Source organism: Filicampus tigris, chromosome 7, assembly GCF_054856515.1.
Source record: "Filicampus tigris isolate MCC_2025a chromosome 7, RoL_Ftig_1.0, whole genome shotgun sequence".
NCBI classification, from domain to species: Eukaryota; Metazoa; Chordata; class Actinopteri; order Syngnathiformes; family Syngnathidae; genus Filicampus; species Filicampus tigris.
The window spans coordinates 24,338,428-24,357,756 of record NC_141223.1 but is presented as its reverse complement, the minus strand read 5'-3'; the positions used below and the strand labels follow the sequence as shown (position 1 = coordinate 24,357,756).

The 19,329-nt window shown below is 43.8% G+C and overlaps 3 non-coding genes and 1 pseudogene across 3 annotated transcripts; all 4 read right to left on the bottom strand.

Annotated features, from left to right (window-relative positions):
- Positions 1 to 8,389: 8,389 nt before the first annotated feature.
- On the bottom strand, positions 8,390 to 8,473 carry LOC147145334 (U2 spliceosomal RNA; annotated as a pseudogene).
- Positions 8,474 to 10,082: 1,609 nt separating this feature from the next.
- Positions 10,083 to 10,246, bottom strand: LOC147145333 (U1 spliceosomal RNA). The gene has a single exon (XR_015087703.1). It is a non-coding gene; the product is annotated as a U1 spliceosomal RNA (small nuclear RNA).
- A 2,793-nt stretch (positions 10,247 to 13,039) lies between these two features.
- On the bottom strand, positions 13,040 to 13,227 carry LOC147145332 (U2 spliceosomal RNA). Its single transcript, XR_015087651.1, has one exon. It is a non-coding gene; the product is annotated as a U2 spliceosomal RNA (small nuclear RNA).
- Positions 13,228 to 18,977: 5,750 nt separating this feature from the next.
- LOC147145331 (U2 spliceosomal RNA) lies at positions 18,978 to 19,173 on the bottom strand. The gene has a single exon (XR_015087656.1). It is a non-coding gene; the product is annotated as a U2 spliceosomal RNA (small nuclear RNA).
- Between the last annotated feature and the right edge of the window lie 156 nt (positions 19,174 to 19,329).

Below are 19,329 nucleotides of genomic sequence, written 5' to 3'. Positions count from 1 at the left end.
TTTATTTATTTCCTCTCGGGTAAAATCTTGAGTTAATAACACTTTGTCAGTCACGGTTTTCTCAATGAAATGTAATACTTCTGACATTGTCTCTAATTGAGTATCTTTCTTGTCATACAGTCTCTGGTAGTAAGTTTCGACTTCCTGGTTTATTTCACTGCTAATTTCCGTTATCACTCCATTTCCTTTTTGCAGCTTGAAGATACCCCCACCCTTGCTCATAATTTTTTTGAAGAAATACCTGGTACATTTTTCTCCTTCCTCTATTTCTTTTTCTTTGCTCCTTAATATTACGCCTCTACTTTTGATATTTGCTAGAAGTCTCAGTTCCTTTTTGACCTGTTTAATTTCCTCATTAAAATTAATGCCCTTTTGTGATAAATTAAAATACCTTTGTAGTCTGTTTTGCAGGCCCAGCATGTGTTTCATTTCCTTCCTTCTTTTTTCCTTACCTGCTCTTTTAAAAAAGCTCTGGGTTCTTAGCTTTATCATTTCCCACCACTGTGCCCTCGATTCGTACAAGTCTTGAAGTGTTTGCCAGTCCTTGTACTGCTCCCTGTATTTAGCAACCAAGGCCTCATCCTCCAGCAGGGAGCAGTTCATCTTCCACAGTCCTCCTCCAATGGTGACACCAGAAGGCGGTGAAAGAGTACATGACAGTACTAGGTGGTCTGAGAAGAAAACAGGCGTTAATCTAGCATCCGTCGGTGGCCAATCACGTGTAAATATGTAGTCTATGCGAGAGGCTCTGGTGCTATCACTACTGAACCACGTGAAGCCCTCCTCTCTTGGATGCATGGTTTTAAAACAATCGACTAATTTAAAAACCCGACACATGTCATTCAGTAAAACAGATGTTTTGTCCACTTTAAAATCCTCCCCAGCTCCCTTTCTATCCCTTATATTTAAAACACAATTAAAATCCCCTCCTATAATTAATGGTGCGCGACCTAGCATGTGGGGCTGCAGGTTTTCTAAAAGTTCATACCTATCATGTTTATCATTAGACCCATAAATATTTAAAAGGTTAAAATCCTGTCCTATAAATGTTAGGTGTGCGAACAGTGCTCGTCCATTTTCCACCACCGTGCTCCTTTTAACCTCAATTTGGGAATTGTTTATTAAAATGGCCACCCCGTCATTTCGATTTTCATTTGAGCCACTCCATAATGATGGGTGTGGCCACATTTCCTCCCACTGTTTGTAATTTCTTAAAAAAGGTAGACCACATTCTTGGATTAAAAACACATCAGACTTAATAGTTTTTAAAAAGGACAAGACGTTCTGGGCTCTAATCCTTGATTTCACACTTCTAACATTTATAGTTGAGAATGTGAGAGTTGCAGGTATGATTTAAAATTAAAACACAAAAGGGAGTATTAAAACCGTCCATTAAGTTATTTCTCGAGACTGCAGTTCCTCCTTCATATGTACGGCAGGAGAGTTGGGTACATGATCATTTCTCCGAGAAACTTTTGGTGATGGTTTCTCACGCAACCTTAAATTCATGGTATTGTGACTTTTGGGCGTTGATTGCAATTTAATATTTAAAAAGGAGAGCTCATTTGGTGTGCTGCAGGGAAAAACTCTGGGCTCATCCACCTCACTGTCTGAGCTCCAAAGCTTTCCCCTCTTCTCTAAAGTCAAAGGGGACTCAGAAGACCTTTCAGATGCTAGCCTTTTGGATTTTTGTGCACAAGGGATCTGAGTGTCCTCACTGTCAGTCTGCTGTAAGATGGCTTCACTTGATTCGCTTGTGGGCGGGTCTTGCAACATGCCACTTTCTTCTGAGCTCCCTGTTGGTGGAGCCAATACATGCCCCTCCCCCTCCTCACCTGTTTCCTCTACTCCAATGACAGGTTTTGGAGGGAGATTTGAATTTTCCTGATGACTTCCAATTTGTTTGTTGCTTTCATTTCCATTAAGCTGTGGAGCCGATACACACCCCTCCCCCTCCTCACCGGTTTCCTCTACTCCAATAACAGGTTTTGGAGGGAGATTTGAATTTTTCTGATGACTTTCAATTTGTTTGTTGCCTTCATTTCCATTAAGCTGTCCCATTTCTTTTCCGGCCTTCAATTTGTTGGCAAATGATTTTGGACAATTTCTGTAGAGGTGGTTTGATTCCCCACAGAGATTGCACTTTCTGCCATTGGTACATTCTTCAAAAGTATGCCCAATTACTCTACATTTCCCACAAATGATTTGCTCACATGCTTCTGCCAGGTGCCCGTGCTCACCACATTTGTGGCAGAGCTTGGGTTGACCTTGGTAGTGGATGTAGCCTCGGTTTTCGCCCAAGACTATCATGGATGGGAGATGTTTCAGGCCCTGGAAGCCCTGAGGGTCCTGCCATTGCTGGATGGGTACCTGCCAAGCGCAATTCCAAATGCCGTCCGCATCCCTCACCTTCACAGCCTGACCTTTTACCGCGCAATATCTACCCAGCCAAAAACAAATGTCGTCTGCGTTAACTGTCTCATTGAACATTCTGACAATAACTGTTTTGGCAGCATTATCAGTCAGTTTCTCAACGTTAAACACAGAAAACTGGGCTTTTACATTTTCAAACCGGGTCCAAAATTCTCGAAGGTTTGCAGCAGAATTAAAGCTAACATCAAATCCTTTACTAAACGGCAAAGTTATTATACAATTAAGCTCATTAGCTTTAAACTTTAAGGTCTGTTGGACATATTTCCTGGAGAAGTCCAACCTGGACATCCCCGGGGTCCCTCCACCAGTGTCCTTAAAGGTGAAGCGTACACTGTGGTACCTCCGCATGCCGGCATAAGTGGCCGACATGGTGGGAGGACCACAAAATTAAAGGAAAACAAACAACTTACCGCCAGCACCCGACCTAAGAAAAAAAAGCGATTTTCAACACAAACCGTTAGGACAATATATCCCCCTGTGAATTAGCTCTTTGCCACAACAGGCGTAGAACACACAACCAAAGGAGGTGATCGCGGACTTAGCCAAAGATAAGAACAGATTTTTTTTTTCTTTTGAACAAGTTTTATTGTTACAATGGACAAATGTTAGTCACATCTCTCCAATATGGAGCACAGCTCTATTCACAAAACAACATGTTCAAACAATATCCTTGTTAGCTTAAAAGTCATCATGTTAACCTTAATAATACCAGGTAAACTATGCATAATATACTGAAATTTAAAAGACAGATTAGATAGAACATATCGAGCCTGTTGTACAGAAGCGTAGTGTCCTTAGTAATTGGGACCTCATCCTACCCTTTCAAACAGCATTCCTCCGGTCCTCTCAGGGCGCCCATAGGAGTTCCTCACCCCTCTTGTTCCTTTTCAGCAGTCTCTCCCGGTGAACCAGACCGTCGCTGCCAAGACCTTTTATGTGTAGCTTCGGTTCCCTCCTCCGGGTGGGCACAGACGACTCTTCTTGGTGGCTGCGTCCTTGGCCTGCCGCCAGCAGCTGTCAGGGTAGCTGCGGCCATTCGGAGCACAGCCACAGGGGGGGTCTGTCTGTGTCTCCTTACCAGCAAGTTTCTGGAGGTCCAGATGGCGTCTTTGATGGCGGCGAGGGTGAGCCACTGCTTTTCAAAGTGTTCTTTAGGGTTTTCCAACTGGCTCACCCCATAGAGCACAAGCTGTGCGTTTAATGCCTCCCTTGCTGGCAAGTCCGGGAATTGTAGGTGGCCGGCTGTCGCCCACAGGTCTACAGCAGCACTGCACTCCCAGAGGAGGTGCCTCACCGACTCGTGGGCGCCACAACCAGGTCGGGGGCAATTTGAAGACGCTGACATTCCTCGGGAGTGCATAACGGACCTCACCGGGAGAATTTCATGAGCCACCATCCATGACAGGTCCCGAAGTCTGTTTGAGAGGGCAGGATGGTTGACATTGCGCCAAACCGTTGTGGGCTCACCAAATGCGAGGCCGGGAACTGGACTCACTGCTTCCCGCTTCTGCACAACAGAGATAAGAGATCTGTGATTTTTTAAAACATGACACTCTTCTTTTTCCAACTCAAACTTTCTTAAAAAATTCCTGATAAAAGAATAAAATGGTGGCAGATTAAAAGACACAGGGATTTTATGATCAGTCGGTATTAATTTTAGTTTCCGGAGGTATGAACCCATCCAGAAACGTGTCATTGCTTGGCTCTTCTGGGCACTTGATGGTTCAAGCGCATTTCTCAGGTGCAGGGCTACATATTGGCTCCCCAAGAAGAGATGGAGGTCCGGCACTCCTTTTCCTCCATTTTCCTTGGTTTTCTTCATGGTGTCTCTTTTCAGTCTCTCCCACTTGGACCCCCAGATAAAATGAAAGAAGGCGCGGTCCAAATCTAAAAGCACATTTCTTGTTGGGGTAAAAACAGAACTGGTCAATAAAAGCAAGGGTAGAATAACAGCTTTTATAATTAAAACTTTCCCCTCTATAGTCAGGTCTCTCAGCCCCCAAAAACCAAGTCTTTTTCTCACTTTCCCTATCACGTCACCCCAGTTTGTTTCCCCGCCCCCATCTTTGCCAAATTTGATCCCAAGTATTCTCTGGTCCGTTTGTATCAGTGTCAGGGGTAGTCCTGTCTTTTCTATCGCGGTCCACGGTCCATAAAATTGTGCTTGGGTCTTAGCTCTATTGAGTTTTGACCCAGAGGCCCTTCCGTACCAGTCAGTCAAGTCCAAGGCCCTTGTCACAGATAAAAGATCTGAACACAGGATGTTAAAATCGTCCATGTACAAGATGCACTTTGTTGTAAGTCCTCCGCCCCCAGGGATACTCACCCCCTTAATCATTTTGTCCCGTCTCAAAATCTGTGCCAGTGGTTCTATGCATAAAACATAGAGGAGAGCAGATAAGGGACAGCCTTGACGCACACCTGAGTTAATCTGGACTGCTTTTGTCAAATTCCCATTAACCATGAATTTGCTGCTAATGTTCTGATACAGCAGTTCCACCCACCCTATAAACCTTTGGGGGAGACCCAATTTTTTCAATAGCCTAAAGAGGTATTGATGTGAAACTCGGTCGAAGGCCTTCTCAAAGTCCAAGTTTAAGATTACTAACCGCATATTTCTGTCTCTTGTGTAGCAAATTGTGTCACGGATCAGCGTGAGGCTGTCTGTGATCTTCCTACCCGCTATGGCACAGGTTTGATCAGGGTCGATCAATTCGTCCAGTAAGACAGACAAACGCATAGCTAAAAGTTTACTAAAAAGTTTGCAATCAACATTTAAAAGCGTAATGGGTCGCCAGTTACCAAGGTCAGTCTTGTCTCCCTTTTTGTGCAATAGTGCAACTATCCCTACTCTGAAGCTATCTGGTAGTCGTCTTGTTTTGTCCAACTCATTAAAAACAGTGATTAAATCTGGTGCCAACAAGTCCCAAAAGGTCAAATAGAACTCAAGGCAGAGGCCGTCCTCTCCTGGAGACTTTGCTTTTTTGAATTGTCTTACACATTTATTTATTTCCTCTCGGGTAAAATCTTGAGTTAATAACACTTTGTCAGTCACGGTTTTCTCAATGAAATGTAATACTTCTGACATTGTCTCTGATTGAGTATCTTTCTTGTCATACAGTCTCTGGTAGTAAGTTTCGACTTCCTGGTTTATTTCACTGCTAATTTCCGTTATCACTCCATTTCCTTTTTGCAGCTTGAAGATACCCCCACCCTTGCTCATAATTTTTTTGAAGAAATACCTGGTACATTTTTCTCCTTCCTCTATTTCTTTTTCTTTGCTCCTTAATATTACACCTCTACTTTTGATATTTGCTAGAAGTCTCAGTTCCTTTTTGACCTGTTTAATTTCCTCATTAAAATTAATGCCCTTTTGTGATAAATTAAAATACCTTTGTAGTCTGTTTTGCAGGCCCAGCATGTGTTTCATTTCCTTCCTTTTTTTTTCCTTACCTGCTCTTTTAAAAAAGCTCTGAGTTCTTAGCTTTATCATTTCCCACCACTGTGCCCTCGATTCGTACAAGTCTTGAAGTGTTTGCCAGTCCTTGTACTGCTCCCTGTATTTAGCAACCAAGGCCTCATCCTCCAGCAGGGAGCAGTTCATCTTCCACAGTCCTCCTCCAATGGTGACACCAGAAGGCGGTGAAAGAGTACATGACAGTACTAGGTGGTCTGAGAAGAAAACAGGCGTTAATCTAGCATCCGTCGGTGGCCAATCACGTGTAAATATGTAGTCTATGCGAGAGGCTCTGGTGCTATCACTACTGAACCACGTGAAGCCCTCCTCTCTTGGATGCATGGTTTTAAAACAATCGACTAATTTAAAAACCCGACACATGTCATTCAGTAAAACAGATGTTTTGTCCACTTTAAAATCCTCCCCAGCTCCCTTTCTATCCCTTATATTTAAAACACAATTAAAATCCCCTCCTATAATTAATGGTGCGCGACCTAGCATGTGGGGCTGCAGGTTTTCTAAAAGTTCATACCTATCATGTTTATCATTAGACCCATAAATATTTAAAAGGTTAAAATCCTGTCCTATAAATGTTAGGTGTGCGAACAGTGCTCGTCCATTTTCCACCACCGTGCTCCTTTTAACCTCAATTTGGGAATTGTTTATTAAAATGGCCACCCCGTCATTTCGATTTTCATTTGAGCCACTCCATAATGATGGGTGTGGCCACATTTCCTCCCACTGTTTGTAATTTCTTAAAAAAGGTAGACCACATTCTTGGATTAAAAACACATCAGACTTAATAGTTTTTAAAAAGGACAAGACGTTCTGGGCTCTAATCCTTGATTTCACACTTCTAACATTTATAGTTGAGAATGTGAGAGTTGCAGGTATGATTTAAAATTAAAACACAAAAGGGAGTATTAAAACCGTCCATTAAGTTATTTCTCGAGACTGCAGTTCCTCCTTCATATGTACGGCAGGAGAGTTGGGTACATGATCATTTCTCCGAGAAACTTTTGGTGATGGTTTCTCACGCAACCTTAAATTCATGGTATTGTGACTTTTGGGCGTTGATTGCAATTTAATATTTAAAAAGGAGAGCTCATTTGGTGTGCTGCAGGGGAAAACTCTGGGCTCATCCACCTCACTGTCTGAGCTCCAAAGCTTTCCCCTCTTCTCTAAAGTCAAAGGGGACTCAGAAGACCTTTCAGATGCTAGCCTTTTGGATTTTTGTGCACAAGGGATCTGAGTGTCCTCACTGTCAGTCTGCTGTAAGATGGCTTCACTTGATTCGCTTGTGGGCGGGTCTTGCAACATGCCACTTTCTTCTGAGCTCCCTGTTGGTGGAGCCAATACATGCCCCTCCCCCTCCTCACCTGTTTCCTCTACTCCAATGACAGGTTTTGGAGGGAGATTTGAATTTTCCTGATGACTTCCAATTTGTTTGTTGCTTTCATTTCCATTAAGCTGTGGAGCCGATACACACCCCTCCCCCTCCTCACCGGTTTCCTCTACTCCAATGACAGGTTTTGGAGGGAGATTTGAATTTTTCTGATGACTTTCAATTTGTTTGTTGCCTTCATTTCCATTAAGCGGTCCCATTTCTTTTCCGGCCTTCAATTTGTTGGCAAATGATTTTGGACAATTTCTGTAGAGGTGGTTTGATTCCCCACAGAGATTGCACTTTCTGCCATTGGTACATTCTTCAAAAGTATGCCCAATTACTCTACATTTCCCACAAATGATTTGCTCACATGCTTCTGCCAGGTGCCCGTGCTCACCACATTTGTGGCAGAGCTTGGGTTGACCTTGGTAGTGGATGTAGCCTCGGTTTTCGCCCAAGACTATCATGGATGGGAGATGTTTCAGGCCCTGGAAGCCCTGAGGGTCCTGCCATTGCTGGATGGGTACCCGCCAAGCGCAATTCCAAATGCCGTCCGCATCCCTCACCTTCACAGCCTGACCTTTTACCGCGCAATATCTACCCAGCCAAAAACAAATGTCGTCTGCGTTAACTGTCTCATTGAACATTCTGACAATAACTGTTTTGGCAGCATTATCAGTCAGTTTCTCAACGTTAAACACAGAAAACTGGGCTTTTACATTTTCAAACCGGGTCCAAAATTCTCGAAGGTTTGCAGCAGAATTAAAGCTAACATCAAATCCTTTACTAAACGGCAAAGTTATTATACAATTAAGCTCATTAGCTTTAAACTTTAAGGTCTGTTGGACATATTTCCTGGAGAAGTCCAACCTGGACATCCCCGGGGTCCCTCCACCAGTGTCCTTAAAGGTGAAGCGTACACTGTGGTACCTCCGCATGCCGGCATAAGTGGCCGACATGGTGGGAGGACCACAAAATTAAAGGAAAACAAACAACTTACCGTCAGCACCCGACCTAAGAAAAAAAAAGCGATTTTCAACACAAACCGTTAGGACAATATATCCCCCTGTGAATTAGCTCTTTGCCACAACAGGCGTAGAACACACAACCAAAGGAGGTGATCGCGGATAAGAAGCGGATAAGAAAGATAAGAACAGATACTACACTTGATCTTAGCCAAAAGGCCGAGAAGCGATAACTACATATCGGCACAGGGGTCCACTTCATTCCCGACCGGATGAGCTACAGTGACGGTGACAAACGTCAAATAGCCATAACAAACACATTTACAGCCCAAACAACAACTACACGCATTTTAGGTAATGACTAGTGCAACTGTGTTGTTTTTGCCCGCCTGCAAATGAAACGAAAGCTGAGCAATTGCTGGGTACTTTGGGTTATGTGGCCCAAAGTGTCCAATAGCAAAGCAGCAATACACGTGTCGTGGACATGTCTGGTGGACACTAATTTTGCTTGCGCTGAACCCAATGATAAGTTTAGGGCTGCACGATAAATCGAAATTTAATCGACGTCGAGGTTTGACCTGGCGCAATAATCCAATCGCAAGAAAGTGTCATTTTATATTCAAAAATGTATTTTTTTCCTCCCCTTTGGTGTTTGAGTGATAGACGTATTAGCCAACCAGAATTGTCGATGCTCGGGTTTGAATGGTACTGGCCAATCTATGGGGTCATTATTGAAGCAAAACCATTTACAAATGCGCATTTCAATCCACAAATGTGTCAAAAAAATCATATCCGTAAACACAGTCACAAATGCCTATTGAGCATCCACAAATGCGTATTGAGAGTTTACCAGAGCTGGGCATTAGACCATTTTTTGTCTGTCCGGCCGCGACCCTCCACCCTTGACTTGGGTACCCTTACGGCCGCGACCCCTCGGCCATATTCATAAACATTGTCGGCCCCGTTCCGCCCTGCGACCAAAAAACAAAGCATCCACAATTGACATCTCCGCGGGAGAAATGCTCTAACGGCAGAGGCTTTTTAAAGATCATTAGCTGACTAATTTACAATTTGAACCCGCTGTGGACACGCTTCAATCTCGCCAGTAGTACTTAGCCAACGTGCGTGTGCTTACTTGCATTGCGAGCCCCGGGCTCGATTTATCGTATAATTATTTGGGTCAAACAGCAGCCAGAAGTCGTAGTCAAGTTACTTATTTATCTTCCACACGTCCCCTCCTTCAAAATAAAAGCATTCCAGCAAACCACTATACACAGCTGCTTGGCTATGGCGTATTTCACAATGCGTTAGTCATGTTAATCAATGTGGCATTTGTTTGTGTAAGAAGAGACGTGCAACAACAACGTGCGTTCAAGCGTGTTTGTGTTTCCTTATTTTCACATCACGTAACCCGCGCCTCCCACCTACAACTGGGGCATACTATTACAAGAGGAGGCGGGGGGTGCTGAGGGGCAATACCACAATCCCTATAACATCAGTTGTCGCTCGCGTCGACGCGGGAGTAGAAAGAAGCCTAAAAAGAAGCCTTTCACCGAGTAGGCTGAGATTAAATTCCGCCGCCCAGCGAGCACGTCGCACCCATGAGGGCCGATTAGTGGGCCTGACTAAAAGCCACTTGCTTAGTCCAGCTATTTTTTAAAAATTTGTCAGCCGACACCAACCACCCCCCGGCCCAAAAAACGGGCATGCGGCGGGGCCTGAGGGTCCGTTTGACAAAATGGTTATGCCACAATTACTATCTGACAGATGTATCCTACGATGCGCATCATGAAGAAGAAGAAGAAGAAATTGACAGGTGTGTTGATTTTGACAAAGTTATCAGGGGATAGCGCGAACGCAGTCCCCCACTACCAGAAATTGTGCAGTCGAGATTCCCACATTTGGGGAATTGGCAGAGGTCAGCACAGCCAGAGTGCAATGGCTGAGCCTCACCCTGGATGAACCACCTTCTTGATCATGGTATCTCCCCTGCCAGGTAAGTATGAGTTGTCCTACTCACCAAGGACAACCTCTTTCGCACACACAGCTTCTTCAGTCACGGCTCATCTGCGAGACACGTGTCGACACATACGCACACATTCACACTGGATGATGCCTCACTCTTCCACCGGTTTAACCCTCCTGCGGTATTTGACCATTTCTTGGATATTTCAGATCAAAGAATTTTACATCAAAGCCAAAGCATAAAAAAAATAACACGAGGAAGCTGAACTTTCACCCAGATGGTCAGAACATGCCGAAGTTCAAAATGGCACCATGCTGTCATTTTTAAAATGAGTCCTGCATGAGTTAGCTGGTTTCATTGTTTTAACTACGCAGGACGTATTTTGCCATTTTTTGTCCCATTGACTCCCATTAAACAGCATGGTTTTGGACTTACTGTAAACCTGGTGTGTTTTCGTGCATTTTCAATGAATACCCGATGAGTACATTGTGTGACGGGTCTACTAAACCGTGAAAATCGAAAATTGGAGTTTAGAGTGTTAACAGCCCTAATCCACCATGTGGCGCTAAAGGACAACTAATGATTTTGCTTCGAGATGACGTATGTGCTTGTGGCATGAGTTTGCGTGAGTCGATTTGTTGTGTGTGTGCGTGCGTGCACATACAGGAATATACACTCACGTACACGTGCCTCAGCCGTGCGCGCGTGTGCAAGTGAAAACGCGCGCTCATATTGGAAAATGAAAATGCTGTATGCAAATCTCATTGCTTTCGCTGATGTATGCGCTGTGGGAGTGGCGCTCCATGCATAAAAAGCTGTATTGTGATTGACAAGAAACGTATGTGCATGCGTGCGTGCGCGAGCGCGTGAGCGTGTGTGTGCGTGTGTGCGTGCGTGCGTGTGTGTTTGTGAGATGAATGGGACAGTTATGACAGAGTATTTTAGTGAAGTAAGAGTACTTACCAAATGTTCATGTGTGGATATGAATGTGTGCGCGTGCATGTGCGTGCATGTGCACATGCACGGACGTTCACTCGCACTCAAGACTTTCAGGCTGTGTACGTGTGTCTGCTTACATCAGCCCACAGACTTATACTGTGCAGTGAGAGTTTATGAGTCCCATTCTAAATCATGATTTTTGATGCATTGTAAACCTGATGTGTTTTCGTGCATTTTTCAATGATTACCGAATGAAACTATTGTGTGACGAGTGCACTACGCAGCCAAAGTATAAAATTAGTGTTGAGAGTGTGAACAGCCCTAATCCTCCAGGTGGCGCCAAGATAAGAACCTTCTGATTATGCTGGGGTCATCCCAGTAGCGTTTCTGCTTCCGGGGTGACATTGGCTGCCATTTGCTAAATTTTGCTTTGCCTTTTGCTGTGCCTTTTCAGACGTGTGTAAGTACACGCACATACGTTCACACGCGCCAGCCGTGCACGTGTGCAAAGGAATACGTGCGGTTGTGCTGGAGCTTAGAGGAATTTCACTTTAGGGGTTTGGCGGATGTCTTAACTACTTCATTATTTGTACCAAATTCAAATGATGTGTAGAGAGAGCGAGAGGGAACCAAATGAACATTAGAGTTTATTAACAATTGACTATTAATGACAAACAATTGGTTATTAATGAGTTGAGCCCCCGAATTAGTTAAATAATAAAATGTTCTGGCCAACGTTGCCGCGGTTACTGGAGGTTCTCCGCCGGCGAGTGAGCGAGTGCAACTGCTGCCGAACGTCGGGGAGGAGCTCCGCTGTCGGGGGCGGCCGACCGTTGTGACGACGGTGGACTCCGAAGACGCTGCCCAATCCAGCCGAGGCTCACAGCCTGCGCCTGCAGACGTGAAGACGTGCAGTGAGAACTTTAACTAAACGCACTTGTTGACTGAATGGTTCAGGGAATTTTGAAGAAAAAAAGCCAAAAATATTTTTTTAATTATATCAACTACAACCACGGCAAAGAGACTGTTGACCACCTGGATTAGTTGTCAGAGTTTGTTGTGATTAGATAGGATGGATAGATAGATAGATAGATAGATCGATAGAGAGAGAGAGAGATAGATAAAGAGATAGATACATAGATGGATAGAAACTATATATGTATGGAAGATAGAGAGAGAGAGATAGATAAAGAGAGAGATAGATAGATAGATGAATAGAAACTATATATGTATGGATTTGTCTGGTGCCACTGAACATTTTGAAAGTGAGAAAATATTCAGAAAAGATTGTGTCCATTTTTTGGTCAAAATACCGCAAGAGGCAGAAGGGTTGAATAGTATCGTTCAGTCAGTACATTACCTAAACCATTAGGAATGAGGTAAAATGAATCTGCAAAAACATTCCCATCATGCCTTGCTTCACTTCTACCAAGAATTCAAAGCGGGAATTGTCCCAGCCCCCATGCTTCACTTCCTGTTTCTTTGTGTGGTCAGGAACATAATTTTACGCTGCTGACATCGAGTGGTGTAACAGCATTTTAATAAAATTTGAAGTATGACAAATATCCTTTTTTACTTTAGCTCTTTTTGGAGTAGCGTGGGCAGAGCAAGACAATGTTTTCTTATGGTGGGAAACAAAGGTCTTTCTTGATAAAACTATGACTTTGTATTCTTTTAATTGTTTTTCTATCTTGTAAGGGAAAAAGATTAAAATAAAATACTAAACTATATCCTTCTGAAATGATATTGCAAACTTTCAACATCAGAAGTCTTGCCTTCACTTCTTAGGATACTGCGACATGGGGCATTCGTAATCATGAGTATTGGCTGCAAAGACCGAAACACCACCGTGAAACGTCAGACCAAGTTTAATGCTTGTTGTTAACCAGCAGAGGGGGTGCACCATTCCTGGAGATACTGCAATACCAGGTCGATGCATGGAGTGGACGGAGCAAGCCCCTTTTCCATCTCCCAGTTCCAAAAATCAATTTAATATATAGTCCCCAGATAGGAGACGTATCAGATATTGAACTGATAAGAACAGATTTTTTTTCTTTTGAACAAGTTTTATTGTTACAATGGACAAATGTTAGTCACATCTCTCCAATATGGAGCAAAGCTCTATTCACAAAACAACATGTTCAAACAATATCCTTGTTAGCTTAAAAGTCATCATGTTAACCTTTATAATACCAGGTAAACTATGCATAATATACTGAAATTTAAAAGACAGATTAGATAGAACATATCAAGCCTGTTGTACAGAAGCGTAGTGTCCTTAGTAATTGGGACCTCATCCTACCCTTTCAAACAGCATTCCTCCGGTCCTCTCAGGGCGCCCATAGGAGTTCCTCACCCCTCTTGTTCCTTTTCAGCAGTCTCTCCCGGTGAACCAGACCGTCGCTGCCAAGACCTTTTATGTGTAGCTTCGGTTCCCTCCTCCGGGTGGGCACAGACGACTCTTCTTGGTGGCTGCGTCCTTGGCCTGCCGCCAGCAGCTGTCAGGGTAGCTGCGGCCATTCGGAGCACAGCCACAGGGGGGGTCTGTCTGTGTCTCCTTACCAGCAAGTTTCTGGAGGTCCAGATCACATCAATCAATCAATCAATCAATCACATTTTATTTATATAGCACTTTTCATACATAAAAATGCAACTCAAAGTGCTTTAAAACATTCAAAGCAAAACATAGAATTATCTTCAATCAAAAGAAAAGATAAATTATTTAAAAGTTGTTGAAAGCCAAACTAAAAAGGTGTGTCTTGAGCTTCCTCTTAAAAATATCAACAGTCTCTGCAGACCTGACATCCTCTGGCAGGCTATTCCAAAGGTGAGGACCAAAATGGCTGAATGCAGCCTCGCCATGCATTTTGGTCCTCACCCTTGGAATAAATAAAAGGCCGGCGCCAGAGGACCTCAGGATCCGCGAGGGCTGGTATGATAAAAGCAAATCAGATAAATAAGATGGCCCAAGACCATTAACACATTTATAAACTAATAAAAGTACTTTAAAATCGATCCTGAAACACACAGGGAGCCAATGCAGCAATTTCACAACTGGCGTAATGTGCTCCCGCCCTCTGGTTCTCGTCAGCACCCGAGCGGCTGAATTCTGCAGTAGTTGCAGTGGTGAAATGCTCTTTTTCGGGAGGCCAGAGAGCAGGGCATTACAGTAATCTAAACGACAGGAAATAAAGGCATGCATCAGCACTTCCGTGTTAGCCTGAGAGAGAAACGGGCGGACTCTGGCGATATTCTTAAGGTGATAAAAACCAATCTTGGTTACATTTTTAATATGAGGAATAAAACTGAGCTCAGAGTCAAAAATGACGCCAAGGTTCTTCACACTGTGTGAGGGATTAAAAATGTGTAGTTTTGGTAAAAGCTTCTCTCTCTGACCTTCGGGACCGATAACTAAAACCTCAGTCTTGTCCTCATTGAGCTGTAGGAAATTATCTGCCATCCATGACTTGATATCTAAAATGCAATTTAAAAGGGTATCAATGGGTCCTGTGTCATCAGGAGACACGGCAATATACAGCTGCGTGTCATCAGCATAGCTGTGAAAGCTGATGCCGTGTCCCCTGATGACATCCCCGAGGGGAAGCATATAAAGATTAAAAAGTAAGGGGCCTAAAATCGAACCTTGAGGAACCCCACATTTAATTTCATGAGTTTTAGAGGAACAAGTATCCATACTTACAAAGAAATATCGGTCTGCGAGATAGGAATAAAACCAGTCAAAAACAGTACCAGAGATGCCCACTAGATTTTTAAGTCTATTTAATAAAATTTGGTGATCTACTGTATCAAAAGCAGCGCTTAGATCCAGTAGCACCAAGACTGTGAGTTTTCTCACGTCTGCAGTGCACCTAATATCATTTAAGATCCTTAAAAGAGCAGTCTCCGTACTGTGGTTCATCCTAAAACCAGATTGATATTTCTCCAAAATATTATTTGTATTTAAAAAATGATTCAACTGGATGAAAACCAGTTTTTCTAAAATCTTACTTAAAAACGGTAAGTTGGATACGGGTCTGTAGTTATTAAAAACGCTCGGGTCAGAACCGCTCTTCTTCAGAAGGGGCTTCACCACCGCCGTTTTAAAGGCAGCGGGGAAGACGCCTGTCTGAAGAGAGCAATTGACTATATTTAAAATTTGTTCTTCAAAAAATCCATAAAATGTCTTAAAAAGAAATGTGGGAATTGGATCCAAAAGGCAGGTTGTTGGGTTTACCTGGGAGAAAACTCGAACAAGTGTCCTTGCATCAACCAGGGCAAAACTTTCCAGTGTTTCCTCATGTAAATATGATTGTCCGGGTTTATTAAAACTTGTGTTTTGACGGGCTAAAAGACTGGATCTTATGTCATCGATTTTACGTCTGAAGTGGTCTGCAAAGTCCTCACAGAGAGCATCTGTTGGTCTCTGTGGGGACTTATTAAAATCAGAACTAGTTAAAAGTTCAAAGGTGGAGAAGAGAACCCTGGGGTTGTTTTTATTGACTGTAATGAGGTTTGAGAAATAGGAAGATCTTGCCAGTTTTACTGTTTTATTGTAGGATTTCAGTTGTTCGCATAAAATTTCATAGTGTACTGTAAGTTTACTTTTTCTCCACCTCCTCTCTGCACTCCTGCATTTTCTCTTTGATATTTTGATAGCATTGTTTCTCCACGGGGGTACAGTCTTTGTTTTTGTTGTTTTAATTAAAAGTGGAGCTACTGAATCTAATGATGATTTAAGATGTAGGTTAAAATTGTCAACAATAAGATCACAGGGTGCAGGTAAAATGTCAGCAGGAGTGTTTTTTAAGATCTCGATAAAATTTGCAGCCACCTCAGAAGATAGGTAGCGTTTCTTCACTGTTCTGACCGGGACTGCTAGATGGTTAAAACTGGCGATGTTAAAATAGACACAGTAGTGGTCTGACACTGCCAAGTCGACAACAGAGGACACACCAGCAGACAAGCCATAGGTTATAACCAAATCCAGGGTGTGTCCTCTGTTGTGAGTTGGCTGCAAGACGTGCTGTTTAAAATCCAAGCAGTTTAAAAGGTTTGAAAAATCTCTGGATAGTGGGTCCGAGATGTTGTCCATGTGTATATTAAAATCGCCAGTTATTAATATCCTGTTATAACTGGAATATAAAATGGATAAGAATTCTGAAAATTCTGTAATAAAAGAAGTGGAATGATGGGGAGGTCTATAGACGGTAATGCAGAGAATAGGGGGACCGCTAAAAACAAAGGCATGGTGTTCAAACGATAAATAGCTGCTAAAAATGATCTCCTTTGATAAAAGAGTATTAATAAAAATTGATGCAGTCCCGCCTCCTCTTTTGCCATCCCTTGTAGAAAATAAAAAGTTAAAATTCGGTGGGCAAGCCTCGTTGAGAGCAACTGGAGCATCTGTACCAAGCCATGTCTCAGACAAAAGTATACCATGTAAATTATTGTCTAAAATCAGGTCGTTTATGATAAAAGTTTTGTTTAAAAGGGAGCGTACGTTCAGCACGGCCAGATTAATTATTGTGCTGGACGTGCGCTCATGGTGGTACGAATGAGCAGTATTAACATATACTAGGTTACCACTGTTAAAACCACGTTGTTTGTGTGTGCAAGGGAAGCGTCTGCCGGTGATGGTTTCAATGGGAAAATTGTCCGATAGTGGTAATGATAATGAGGGCCTGCAGGGGGAGCTAGTGAGGGTGGTGGTACTGTGAGCAGCTGGTATTGGCCTGTAAGTGATGGTAGTGACATTGTCATTGCAGCGTTTATGAGTAGAAGAAGAAATATGATTGGTAAACAAGAGTCAGCTGGCGTCTTTGATGGCGGCGAGGGTGAGCCACTGCTTTTCAAAGTGTTCTTTAGTGTTTTCCAACTGGCTCACCCCATAGAGCACAAGCTGTGCGTTTAATGCCTCCCTTGCTGGCAAGTCCGGGAATTGTAGGTGGCCGGCTGTCGCCCACAGGTCTACAGCAGCACTGCACTCCCAGAGGAGGTGCCTCACCGACTCGTGGGCGCCACAACCAGGTTAGTAATTGGGACCTCATCCTACCCTTTCAAACAGCATTCCTCCGGTCCTCTCAGGGCGCCCATAGGAGTTCCTCACCCCTCTTGTTCCTTTTCAGCAGTCTCTCCCGGTGAACCAGACCGTCGCTGCCAAGACCTTTTATGTGTAGCTTCGGTTCCCTCCTCCGGGTGGGCACAGACGACTCTTCTTGGTGGCTGCGTCCTTGGCCTGCCGCCAGCAGCTGTCAGGGTAGCTGCGGCCATTCGGAGCACAGCCACAGGGGGGGTCTGTCTGTGTCTCCTTACCAGCAAGTTTCTGGAGGTCCAGATGGCGTCTTTGATGGCGGCGAGGGTGAGCCACTGCTTTTCAAAGTGTTCTTTAGTGTTTTCCAACTGGCTCACCCCATAGAGCACAAGCTGTGCGTTTAATGCCTCCCTTGCTGGCAAGTCCGGGAATTGTAGGTGGCCGGCTGTCGCCCACAGGTCTACAGCAGCACTGCACTCCCAGAGGAGGTGCCTCACCGACTCGTGGGCGCCACAACCAGGTCGGGGGCAATTTGAAGACGCTGACATTCCTCGGGAGTGCATAACGGACCTCACCGGGAGAATTTCATGGGCCACCATCCATGACAGGTCCCGAAGTCTGTTTGAGAGGGCAGGATGGTTGACATTGCGCCAAACCGTTGTGGGCTCACCAAATGCGAGGCCGGGAACTGGACTCACTGCTTCCCGCTTCTGCACAACAGAGATAAGAGATCTGTGATTTTTTAAAACATGACACTCTTCTTTTTCCAACTCAAACTTTCTTAAAAAATTCCTGATAAAAGAATAAAATGGTGGCAGATTAAAAGACACAGGGATTTTATGATCAGTCGGTATTAATTTTAGTTTCCGGAGGTATGAACCCATCCAGAAACGTGTCATTGCTTGACTCTTCTGGGCACTTGATGGTTCAAGCGCATTTCTCAGGTGCAGGGCTACATATTGGCTCCCCAAGAAGAGATGGAGGTCCGGCACTCCTTTTCCTCCATTTTCCTTGGTTTTCTTCATGGTGTCTCTTTTCAGTCTCTCCCACTTGGAGCCCCAGATAAAATGAAAGAAGGCGCGGTCCAAATCTAAAAGCACATTTCTTGTTGGGGTAAAAACAGAACTGGTCAATAAAAGCAAGGGTAGAATAACAGCTTTTATAATTAAAACTTTCCCCTCTATAGTCAGGTCTCTCAGCCCCCAAAAACCAAGTCTTTTTCTCACTTTCCCTATCACGTCACCCCAGTTTGTTTCCCCGCCCCCATCTTTGCCAAATTTGATCCCAAGTATTCTCTGGTCCGTTTGTATCAGTGTCAGGGGTAGTCCTGTCTTTTCTGTCGCGGTCCACGGTCCATAAAATTGTGCTTGGGTCTTAGCTCTATTGAGTTTTGACCCAGAGGCCCTTCCGTACCAGTCAGTCAAGTCCAAGGCCCTTGTCACAGATAAAAGATCTGAACACAGGATGTTAAAATCGTCCATGTACAAGATGCACTTTGTTGTAAGTCCTCCACCCCCAGGGATACTCACCCCCTTAATCATTTTGTCCCGTCTCAAAATCTGTGCCAGTGGTTCTATGCATAAAACATAGAGGAGAGCAGATAAGGGACAGCCTTGACGCACACCTGAGTTAATCTGGACTGCTTTTGTCAAATTCCCATTAACCATGAATTTGCTGCTAATGTTCTGATACAGCAGTTCCACCCACCCTATAAACCTTTGGGGAAGACCCAATTTTTTCAATAGCCTAAAGAGGTATTGATGTGAAACTCGGTCGAAGGCCTTCTCAAAGTCCAAGTTTAAGATTACTAACCGCATATTTCTGTCTCTTGTGTAGCAAATTGTGTCACGGATCAGCGTGAGGCTGTCTGTGATCTTCCTACCCGCTATGGCACAGGTTTGATCAGGGTCGATCAATTCGTCCAGTAAGACAGACAAACGCAACTGATAAGAACAGATACTACACTTGATCTTAGCCAAAAGGCCGAGAAGCGATAACTACATATCGGCACAGGGGTCCACTTCATTCCTGACCGGATGAGCTACAGTGACGGTGACAAACGTCAAATAGCCATAACAAACACATTTACAGCCCAAACAACAACTACGCGCATTTTAGGTAATGACTAGTGCAACTGTGTTGTTTTTGCCC